Source organism: Camelus ferus, chromosome 17, assembly GCF_009834535.1.
Source record: "Camelus ferus isolate YT-003-E chromosome 17, BCGSAC_Cfer_1.0, whole genome shotgun sequence".
In the NCBI taxonomy this organism is placed as follows: domain Eukaryota; kingdom Metazoa; phylum Chordata; class Mammalia; order Artiodactyla; family Camelidae; genus Camelus; species Camelus ferus.
In genome coordinates, this window is record NC_045712.1 from 41461491 (window position 1) to 41474041 (window position 12551).

The 12551-nt window shown below is 39.8% G+C and overlaps 1 long non-coding RNA gene across 1 annotated transcript in view; it reads left to right on the forward strand.

Annotated features, from left to right (window-relative positions):
• The window catches only part of LOC116657262, a 165304-nt gene extending 157207 nt beyond the window's left edge, over positions 1–8097 (forward strand). Inside the window, exon 3 of the long non-coding RNA XR_004312348.1 lies at positions 8022–8097. This is a non-coding gene — a long non-coding RNA (uncharacterized LOC116657262). The remainder of the gene's footprint in view (positions 1–8021) is intronic.
• Positions 8098–12551: the final 4454 nt, after the last annotated feature.

Sequence of the window (12551 nt, forward strand, 5' to 3'; positions counted from 1 at the left end):
CTAACCAACAGTAACCTTGTCCCTTGAATTCCCAGAGCTCCCTGCACGATGGTGAGATATAAATTCCAACACTGCCGTCAAGTTTCCTTTTAGGTGCATGTCTCAGTGGATGCCAAAAAAAAAAAAAAAAAAATTAACCCAGGGAACAATGAAAAGGCAATCCAATGAGACTACAACATCCAGTATAAATCTCATTGTACACTAACTTCATGGCTAGTTAAACATTCATTCCCTGAGTAACGAGCTGTAAATGCATGCTGGTTGGTTCACTCCTCCTGTGAGGCCAGGGCTTTGCTTGTGCTGCAGTGGATGCACTTGAGGGTTAAGGAGAGTAAGGTGATTCAGAGAATGGGCTCCGGAGGTCCTGGACACTGAGATAATCACAGGACCCCCCTCATAGGGCTAGGCTGAGCGCTAAGTCAGTCAAGATGTGTACACTGGTTGGACCAGTGCCTGGCACATGCTTAGTGCTGCATCAAATTTAGCTATTGTGGTCCTGGCCCTAAAGAATCTTGTAAAACGGGGACTGGCAGTGATTGTAAGAATACCCTTCCAATTCAGAAAGCAGCCAAGGATGAATTCAGGCTATTTAAAAAGTGCAAGTTAGAATGAGTAGCTTGTAAATATCCATCTTTAGTAAAGGACCCTCTTGCTTCTCAAATCTTTACAACAATGGTCCTTAATGGCAAATTTTTATGAAGTTCTGTTTTGGTCTTCTAGTCCATAATATACGGAGTGATGTGCGATTTACACAACCAAAGTATGGAGGTCCCTCAAAATGCTCGTTGAGCCATTTCTTTTCATTCCTACTTAAATTTAGATGTTTGCCATTCAGACAGTGGTGTTCTTAGTCCCAGAAAGACAGTCTAGGAGGCCACGTCCTCATCAGTGTCACTCCTCTTGAATGACAGTTTTGTGTTCCACAGAGGGCAAGGCCTCCCAGGAGTCCAAGTGGAATCATGGTCAAAATTAAGTAACTTGCTAATATTACAGAGGATTTCTTCACAGTAACTTTGACCACTATTGACAATGCACACATGCTATGGGTTGAACTGTGTCCCCTCCAAATTCATAAGTTTCAGACTTAACCTCAGAGTGTGACCCTATTTAGAGACAGGGTGTTTACAGAGATAATCAGGTTAAAATGAGGTCATCAGTGTGGGCTCTAATTCAATTGAACGGGTATCCTTATAAAAACAGAAATTTGGAGACAGACACACACATAAAGGGACAACAATGTGAAGACACGGGAGAAGATGGTCACCCACAAGCTGAGGAGAGAAGTCTGAACAGACCCTTTTCTCACTGTCCCCAGAAGGAACCAATGCTGCTGACACCTTGATCTCAGACTTCTAGTCTCGAGACCCATGAGACAATTTCTGTTGTTTAAATCACCCAGTTTGTGGTGCTTTGCTGTGGCAGCCTTGGCAAACTAACACAGCACTGTTCTTCTAAGGACTATTTTAATTCCTTTTTATATTTACCAAAATAATGCTGCACAAAGTTATGATAGTATTCAGAGGCTTATCTTATTTTACCACCTCATCCCCACTCCATAATCCCACTCGCCAGACATCATAACTAAGGTTGAACTTTTAAAAAATATTTTTTCTGTATTTATCTCCATATTGCTAGATAATGTACAGCAAACAGCTGTTTCTCTACTTACTTATTGTAGGCTGTTGGCTTCCTCTGAGGGTTTGTTTTTCTTACATGCTACTTCTTCCTCCCTTTTCCCTCACCCACCGAAGGTAGTTTTATCAGTCAGTATTTATATTATTATAAACATGGAAATACTATTTCCTGCATACCTGGAGATCAGCTATCATTGTTTCCTTTCTTTGTACAATTTTATTTTTCCTGGAACTGATCATTGTGTTGGTTTCGCTTTCATTTATTTATTTTAATCTGCTTAGTTTCTTCATCACCACTCATTTTTTCTAAATATTCCGGCAGATCTGTCAGTAATTTTTTTTCAAAGCGTTACAATACATCCAGATAATCGTTTACTTCTTTTGTCTTCTGTAATCTTCTGTTCTCTCTTAAAATGGAATTTCCTCCAGTGTGCTGAGTCTCCACTCATTTCTATCTCCCAAAATTGTATCATAATCGCTCATCTTTTGGTGTCTCCTTTTCTTTGGTGGGTAAACACCTTTTAAAAAGTTCTCTGCTGCCCCTGTGGAGTGAAATACTTTTTTAAAAATTCTTCACCTTTTAAAAATATTTTACTACTATAATTAGAGTAATATGTGGGGGAAGAAAGAGTAGATAAAATAAGCATGTGTCAGTTAACCTGCCACTTTTAACCACAAACACAGCTATTGTTTTTATTTTACTTTATTTTACCATAAAATTCACAATTTTAAAGTGCAAAATTTAGAGATTCTTCATATATTCACAAGGTTGGGGAGGCATCGCCACTGTCAAATTCTGTAACATTTTCATCGTCCTAAAAATAAATCCATGCTGATTAGCAGTGAAGCATAATGCTATTTTTATATCAGCACATAGAGTCAAGCATAATAGGGATTAGCGGGTATGGCAAACATTGTTAGAGGGATTACTAAAAGTTAGTATAAAGTGAGTGAGTCTTGTATAGAAGAAAGTGACCGTGAGAAAGACACTGACGAGATGAAGACATCTCAGTACTTAAATATACATAAAGTCATATTCACAATTAGACAATTGCTGTCTACCTCACAAAGTCATGTATCAAAATATGTGTTGTAAAAGTTGTTTTTTGATTAAAAGGATAAAAGACAGGCCAGAGGCAGCTGGATATAGGTCAGTGGTAGAGTGCAGGCTTAGCACACACGAAGTTTTAAGTTCAATCTCCAGAATCTCCACAAAAAAAAAAAAAAAAGATGTGTTTCAAATAAATTAAAAAAAAAAAGCTAAAAAAAAAAGAGAGGCCAGAGATATTAAGATTAATGACAATGTTATTTTTCCTGTAGAAATATTTTAAATGAGTTTTATAAATAGTTATAAGCCATTTAATTATTGCAAGGTAAATAATTATGAATTGATCAAATCTGAGAGAGACAGACCTAAATGATTCTTCACTTGCCCGTCAAGCCTCACTTTCAGAGCAAATCAGTCTCCTCTAAGACTTTGACCTTGATCATACAGATTTTTAGCTGTACAGTCCTCAGCTTTCAATGGTAAACAGAGGAACAGGACACCCACTGACTGAGCTGCCAGCCAAAGACAAAGCTTCTGTGTGTTCCCAAGCTCCACACCCAATCTCTCTTTCTCTCTCTCTCTACTATGCTTGGGCCCAGTCACAATTGTGTTCTGGCCAGTGGTGACCTGTGTAAATGTACATTATGTTCCCTCCTTAAGGGGTTGGGTTTTTATCCAACTTGCTCTGTTAAAACTCAGTCTGCAGAAGACACGCTTCTGCTGTTCAACTTCCTGGGCCCAGCCCCAGCTTTCACCCCTTGTCATGTTACCTTGAAAGAAGGAAAGGGTAGACACAGGGTAGCAATATGCAAGGATTCTAGCAAAAGTGGAGACTCAGGGTAAGAATGTATCTGTGTGTTGTGTTAGAGAAAACCAGAGCTGAATAGTAATTAAAGTGTTAAAAACAGGTTTTATTCAGGAACTTTTGCAATCGGAGAAAAGAGACCTCAATATAAAACTGGACTCAGTTCCAAATACAATATGGACAAGTGGGGATTAATAGCCAGAGAGCAGGTTAGAGGCGTTGGTGGATGGAAAATCACTAAGAGGAAAAATTGGGAGTAAGGAGGGGATTTCTAGCTAAACTGGCTGGACAGGATTCTTGCTGAAATCCAGCCAGGGTGATAGGGTGTTGAGGATGGGGGATTTTTGCTCAGATGACTTAACAAGACTCTTGTTAAAACTGGGTGATGCAAAGACAGACATTGAAGTCCCAAGGTCAAGGCTAGTTGGGAAGAGGGTTCAGAGGGGCCTGGCTTAAGCTGGTCCAGGAGGGTCTTTGTCAGACATCAGCATGTTGCAGCGGGGCAGCCCTGATTCTAATTACTGTTATCAGTTATCCAGAGACAAGGGATATGCGCAGTTGAGCAAGACTGAACTATTATATTCATTATTAACAATATTAATTACTACTAATGGAAATAACCTTTGAAAAAAAAAAGAACTCTCTTTGTTTTAGTTCTATACTTACCAAGCTGCCAAGCACCGATTATTTTGTTATCAAAATAACTCACGTGCCAAAGTGGTGCATTCCAGGGTGTCATATTCTGCTCCTCTTCATCGTGAAAGTGCCTTGAGAAAGTCACAGATCCTGGGTAATCTGTTGCCATTTAGTTAATAGATTGGAATTAATTGTCGAGCTCTGTTAAAAATAATACTAATGCTGCCTGGCACACAGCAAGATCCCTGTCATAGAAGCTACCTTCTCTAATTTATTGCCCCTTAACAAACTAAAGCTCTGGTTTCTGACCCTGTTGGTCTGAAATTCATAACCAAGCGTAGGCAGCGCACGTGTGACTAAACCAAAAACGGCCCATTTTTAAAAAATAATCTTTATGGAAGTTTTTACCCGAAGTTCACACTGACTCTCTTCCATTTGCTCCAAGGCCGGCTTCTTGGCTCGTGTGGTCTAATGTGAGAAGGACCCATATCCCGTCCCACGGTGAGACAGAGCCAGTCCCAGCCTCTCTTGAGGGAGAAATCTGTCTCCCTGTGGGAATTCTCAGTCTCACCACCACCCTCTGCTGCCCCTGGGTTCTCTCTCCTCTCAGCGGGGCTGCCTCACCAGTTCCACTGGCAGAATTCTCCCAGGGCTAAGAGTACACCAGGACTCCTGCAAGATTTCTTTTCAGTAAGAAGGGGCCAGAGGGACGGTACAGCTCAGTCGTAGAGTGCCTGCTTAGCACGCACGAGGTCCTGGGTTCAATCCCCAATATCTCTGTTACCAAAACAAAAAGAATTAATTAAACATAGCAATTTTTTCTTTATAATTTTACATTTTTTTTCCTGGTGTGCAGCACAATACTTCAGTCATAGAGGAACACACATATTCGTTTTCATATTCTTTTTAACTGTGTTACTACAAGATATTGAATATATTTCCCTGTGCTATACAGTATATAAAATTTCTTTTAAAATTTAATTTTAAAAAGCTCCCCCACCCACCTCCACCGATTAATATTGTCTCAAAGTTCAGTGCCTGGTGAGGCCAGTGACTAGTGGATTTGCATTTGCAGTAAACTTGGCCGGGTCTGCCCTGATTCCCGGACAGGGAATGAAACAGACAATTGCTTTGAAAGGGCTCTGGGAGGGGGAAATGCTTAATCATTCCCCGCAGAGTGTACAGTAGTTACTTCACCATAACGCTGACGGAGGTAAGAGCTAAAAGTGTGGCAACCCACACCTTGAACTAATTTAGTCACTGAGAGAATTTCATACAGTATCTGAAGTAAACAACGCAACGTCCTTCCACTTCATAGAAAGAAATCCCAGAATGAAACTCTGTCCTGGGTCAAACCCACATAGTAAACATTTTTGTCAGAAGCAGCCGTTATCTGTGAGGAAGGGCCTCCATTCTGTCCAAGTAAAATGACGCTGGGGATTTCATTCCTCTGGTTTTGTCTGTCGAGTCCGGTCATTGGGTGGCGTTTTCCTGTCTCACACCCCGCTGTCCACATTCTCATGGTGACAGGGCCGAAGGGACTGACTGTCCAGGTTCAGAGCTGTATAAGAAAGTACAATAAATTTGTTTGGAAAGTAAAGACAAGATGTTATTTGCACACACCCACGAGTGCATTCGTGGCCGTGTCCTGCCTGCCCCTCCTCCATGTCCTCTGTGCAGGCTTTGTTCCTCCCAAGCCAACAAGCTGTGATGGGCCCAGGCAGGATCCCGGGTGACACGTCACACAGCACTTCCATATATGAAACCCTTGGTTCCCAAACGCTGCAGAAGCTCTGGTGTGCACAGCAGTTTCATGGGGCGCCATGGAATACTTAAAATGTCAAGAAAACCACAAGAATTCTAGACCTCTCTCTGACACCCCGTGGGCCAGCGGCTTGAGCTAGTTCACCATTTCAGCAGCACATTGTGCCATGTTCCTTTAAGATAATGTCACATTCTTTATAAAGGTGGATTTTTAGATGTTTGCTTGATAAACAGCAAGAATTGCAGGAAAATCATGCATGACAGGGAATGAGAATGGCGTCAAAACCTGACTCCTGCACACACCCCATGAGCAGGTAATTGTGGTTGTCCAGGGATAAAATTAAAAGACTATTATTCCTTTCAATGTGTGTGTTACTTTTCAAATCACTACTTAGTTGTTAGAACATAAATGCCTATTAAGTTATTTGGGCCTAATTACTTCATAAAAGGAGCTGTTACGTATTTCTTTTGGCCTGTGGAAAAAAAATTACAGAAACCCTGAAAGCTCCTTGCATTGAAATGCTCAAGAATTTCTGGTATAAAACATTAAAATGACAGAGGTGTTCCACAAGAGCGTCGTCTTCACTTTTAGCAGAAAATTGTTTCTTGTCTCTGGAACCCCTGAAGCAACTCTGAAGAGCCCTGTGTCTCCCCACAGAGCAACTGTTTGAAAAACACAGAGGACAGCATGAAAAGCTAACAAACATGAATTTTTCTAAACCCTTGATCCAGACGCATCAGTCCCACCCAGGGTGTGACAGCGGGAGGACAGGGCAGAGCATCTGAAATATCCTGGGCTACCTGGGAGGGGCCATGGTGCATCAGGAACCACTAATTGCCTCCCTGATACTCCCTCCACCTTTCCTTCTAAGTCACAGAGCCCCTCTAATGCTGCAGCAGTGATGTGCTCAGCGATTACAAGAACCCACACATCCCAGCCTTGCCACCCGCGGTGGTCCAGCGATGTGGAGGCAGCCGCCTTGGTGGGCTTCCAGGGCGGCTCTTTAAGATGACTCGCTCACCCTTGCTCCTTCCCTTTCCCTCTCTTCCCGCCTGTAACATGAGGTGTTTCAAAGGGAGCCGCAGGGGCCAGCTTACAACCACAGGAATAAAAAACCAAGGCCACAGAGCACAGATGGGAGGACTCAGAATGATCGAACATTTTCCCTTCTTCGAGCCCTTTATAAGTAATTGTCTGTTTCATCCCCTGTCTGGGAATGAAAATGCGAACAATCTTTGGGTTGCCTAGCTATGGAAGTCACTTTGTAAGAGTGAAAAATACGGCCCCATCTTAATTAAAGCACTGTTATTTTAGGCCTCTAACTAGCAGCCAATTTCTGAGTGATACAAGCTGGTCTCCATGGGGAATGGGAGAGCGGCAACAGCGTTGGAACTGACTCCTATTTGTAATAAATATTTGTGCCATAAAGCTTTAATACATCAATTACTAAGTCAAATGTCTCACCCAAAACTCTGTCATCTACTTCAGCAGTCTATGATGAAAATACTTGCAATCACAAAGGTTAAATATAATTCCCAAGTGATTTTCATATAAACTACACTCATATGACATATATATTATGTATGTTATATATGTTAGTCGATTCCATATATCAGTATAGATTATAGATGGATAAAATGTAATAGGGATTTACTATGTATATATAGTATTTCTTATCATGTGATACGGAGTTTATTAGTATATTCATTTTCTAATCCTGATATAACCAAGTGCTACAAACTCAGTGGCTGAAAACCACACAAACTCATTATCTGACAGTTCTGGAAGTCAAAACTCCAAAATTGGTCCCACTAGGCTAAAATCGAGAAATCAGCAGGGCCACATTCCTTTGGGGACTCCAGGGGAGAAAACGTTCCCTTACCTTTCCCAGCTTGCATTCCTTGAGGAGGCTGCCTGCATTACTCGGGTAAGGGAAAATACAGATTAAAACTAAGAAAGATTTTTAAGAAGAGACTTAATTCTCCCTGTTGAATATAAAAGACTCGCCCCTCCTTCTTCTTAGAGCATTTACTTTAGAAAACTTGTAATTATACGTTCTTTGTCTCTTTGAAACATATGTAAAGCAGACTAAGCCTCTTGCCAGTTTTCCAGCCCAGGAATGTCTCCCTCCAGGACCTGGGAGCCAGCTCTGAAACAACATCGTCAAGGAAGATGGTGCCCCAACTCCCAGCTCCTGCGGGAAGGTAGGAGCCTCACTCTAAGTAGCAAAACGACCTCCTGTCATAAAGACATAGGACATTTATTTCTCCCTTTGGATAAAGCCCATTAGCTGATACAGGTGGTCACTCCAGCTACCAGTTGAACTTAGGATGAAAGATATGTGACAAAGTTTGCAAACCAAATGTACTTAGGATCTCTTTGAACGTTCTGGGATTTTCTTTTTCTTTTCTTTCTTCTAAAATATTTCAAAATATTTGAATATTTTGATTGAAGAGTTCTAATTGATTTTGAACAAAACACAACCAAAATTTGAAGTAATTCACTCACAAAAGTGAGTAGGACCACTTAATTTGATTTACCAAGTAGTTTTTCAAAGGCTCAGACATTTCTAAAATCTGACGCTTAGCACCAAATTTTGAATGAAAAATTAGCAAAATTAAAAGGACAGTCATTTGATCGAAACTGAAAGTCATTTCAGGGAATGATCTGTAAATGCACGTTCTGTAAAGAACCAAGTGACCTTTCTATCAAATGTCTGTCTTAAGAGGTGCTGTCAAGTCCTCTTCCTTGAGGACTAGTTGTTATTTATCTTGGGAGCATGCGTGTAGTGGGTTGTATCTGCTTGCTGTATACAAAGGATGGGGCCCAGCCAAGACAGTAGAAACAGCTCTGCAGGAGGATGGTGACACAATGTACGGAGTAAGGACTTCTTATTCTTACTGGCTTGGGAATGGGATTTTTCTAGATTTCAGCCTGGCTGCAATGGTGAGATGTCAGCCAAAGCAGTGTCCTCTCTCCACCAAGGCTCACACGCAGCCATAGCAGGTGACCCGCCTGACAGGTGAGCAAACATCCCCATGGGCCGGTACAGACTCAGTTTGTGTCTCTTTTCCCTGTGTCCCTTCCAGTTTATCACTTGTCTGGGATTTTGATTTTGTAACAAAATATTATTTTTAATCGCTACATTAGATGAGCCAGGATGAGTTTGGGAGGCCTCCACTGTGTCCGTTCGCTTCTGCCATGACCCCTTCTGCTGGTGTGTGAGACACGCATGCAGTGAAAGGAACTCTCACTTAGATGTGCTTACGTCTGAAAAATCACCCCAGTAACCATCTCTCTATTCTTTCCAGAAGCAGCAGCTTAAATTACACCTCCCTTTCAAGAACGGCATTCAGGACACTTGCTAAAATGACACTTGCTAAAATGCTAAAATGGGGTGTGGGAGGATCAGTGGCATCACCACAGTGCCGACAGTGGAATATAAATATATTGGTGCGTGAGAACCTAGGGACAGTCAGTTCCTACTTGTGTCCAAGCTGCTGCCTCTGCTGGAGACTTGAGTACCAGCCAGATGCACAGTGACAAAGAGTAGTCTGATGGCTTCTGCTACAGTGGTTTAAAAAAATTTTTTAGTACTTTGTAAATCTATAGCTATTTAATTATTAGGCAATCATTTTGCAATAAAGCTTTTGATGGCAAAGAGCTCAAATAAATGAAAGCCAAGGCTTAATAGAAAACTAAGGTGTTCTTTTCTTTAATTTTAGGGGAGAGGTAATTAGGTTTATTTATTTATTTGTTTGTTTTAATGGAGGTTTGGACCCGGGACCTCGTGCATGCTAAGCATGCACTCTGCCACCGAGCTATACCCTCCCCTGAAAACTAAGTATTGAATCTCAGATTATCCAGAAAACTGATGATGAATGTGTAACTTGTACAAAATGTGTATAAGCATTTATATTCCACTGTTGGTGCTGTGGTGATGCCACTGGTCCTCCCACACCCCACTCCCGAAAAGATAGAAATCTGTTGACAAAGCATCAATGTCCATTTCAAAAGTGTTTTAAGACTGCATCCTAAAGTGACAGTTCAACAGGTCAGTTACAGAATGTGCATTTACAGATCACTCCATGAAGTGACTTTCAGTTTAGATCAAATGACTGTCCTTTTAATTTTGCTCATTTTTCATTCAAAATTTGGTGTTAATCATCAGATTTTAGAAATGTTTGAGCCTTTGAAAAACTATTTGGTAAATCTAACTATGTGGGCCTACTCACTTTTGTAAGTGAATTACTTTAAATTTTGGTTGTGTTTTGTTCAAAATCAATTAGACCTCTTTAATCAAGATATTCAAAGAATGGAGCACCAAAAACTTCAGCTTTTGACGTTTTAGCAAATCACAATTATCATTAAACCCGAGAAACGTGTCAAGTAATTCAGTTGAGATACTCTGTGTTCTGAGCTGCCTTCCAGCGTCCCCAGTTGCCTCTTCAAGGAAGCATCCATCCTTGTCTCACTTCCCTACTCCCCAACACGTGGGGACCTCCTGTGATCACCTCCCCAGTTACTTGTTTGTACAAGAATTCTTGTCCCTGGGTCTACTCCTGGGGGGACCCACTCTAAGTCTAGACCACTGGACAGTCTTCCTGTGAGCCTTGCTCTTTGTTCCTTCACATAATGGAGGCTGGGGAGGGGCCTCATTGAACTTGGGGTCTGTGACTATCTTGTATGGGAAGTCAGATTCCCCATCCAGATCAACCTAGTCCCAGGTCACCCTGAAATTTTGATATGATTTAGCCAAGTGATTGTTGCTAAATCAGATGCCACCACAGTCTTCCTTGTTCCCATAAGCAGCTTCTGCTCTAGCAAGTCCATTAATAGTCGTTGAAACTTGGGACGTCTCTATAGGAAAGCGTTACCCTGACACTCTGTTTTAGACTATTATTAGCTCCAAGAAATATTCTCTTTTTTAAAAATAATATGAACAGATTACACATACTAAATTATATAAATGTATAAATTATATAAATGTGTATATATACTAAATTATATAAATATGCAACATTCTAAATTATATATACTAAATTATAGATGCTAAATTATATAAATGTATAACATTCTGTTTGATTATATAAATGTGTAACATTCTCTGACTATTAAAGGAAAACAACTTTATGCTTGAACATTTGGAGATTACAAACAAGTGCACATCTAGTCAGTGACACAAGGAAAGCAATTAAGTCCTCGCGTGTGAGGCTACAGACTTGGTCTTGTGGAACCAGTGATTAGAAGGAATGAACACTGAAAGGCGGGGCATCCAGGCTTGCAAATAAGGAACTTGTTACATCTCCCTGCATCTGCAGTGTCTTTGTTAATCACACAAAGTGTGATTTTGCATTCTAATTACAAATGCCATTAGTCTTTGTACAGATTTGAGCAGAGCCAGTTGCAATCATAGTCATTTTATGACATGGATTCTAATTTGTTTGTAAATTATTAACTTTTTGAATATTATTTAATTGCAGTGGTTAACTTTCAAAAACACACACAGGGCTGAAAACCAAGATCCAACAAAGACTTTGGTTAAAAACAGAATCTTTATTTTAGGAAACCCATAGTGAAGGCTATATTTTATGGTCAGCATTTTTATTTAAATATTTGACATTAGTCAATCCTATTCTTTTCTTAGTAAATTTTAATGAATTACAATGTTCAACACGATAACTTAGTAGTTTGTTTTTATTGTGAAGAATTTTAAATACACACAAAATTGGGGAAGAATTCTTTTTTTTTTTTAACCTAGTTTCAGTAACTATCAACATTTTCTCTTCTTGTTTCATTTATACCTAATCCTCACTCATTCTCTCCCCCACCCACATACACTTTATTTGCTGGGGGTGGTTCAGAAGTTTTAAAATCAAATCTCACTCATTATTTCGTTTCACCCATATATCTGCACTATGTCCTGGATGTATCTCTAACAAGTTATTATGACTTTTTAAGTTGACCACAATGCTATTGTCACACCTAACAATTTAACAATAATTTCATAGCTAACATGATAATTCATTGCTTGTTGCTGATAATCAGTAATTGAAATTGGCATTATAAGAAAGTAATTTGTTATTTTGAAAATACAAATTGTCATAGAATTTTGCTTTGGTTTCAACTTCACCTGCTAATCTTTTCTGTAAATTCAGTGAATTGGGGGAAAAACAGACAGCTGCTCTTCTATTTAGAATTGTTTAAGGTGAAGTTACATAGCAAGTTTCTCCTATCCCTGATTTTAAATAAAATGTTTATGCTCTGTTTTGTAAATTTCCAAGCAGTATTAAGATTCTGCAGTTTCCAGAATATGTTCCTGCTTTGTATTTTCCAAAGATTAAGAGCATTTTATTTCTTTTCACATATTTTATTAAATTACAAAAGGTTTTACCAGTTTACATCCAACCAGTATCTCTCCTCTACACTCTTTCCAGCACTCAGAATTAGAATTCAAAGTACTTTGCCAATTTGATACACGAAAAATGATATCTTGTTCTGTTTCGCATTTCTTTCTTTACTAGTGAAGTTGGTTTTTTTGTTTCCGATTGTCTTGAATTTTTCTTTTGGGAATAATCTTTTTGAAACCATGAGTAATTATTGGTTGAATTTATTTCACCTGCCTTCACTAATCAAGGTCTTTTTCAGACTTGCATTCTCTCC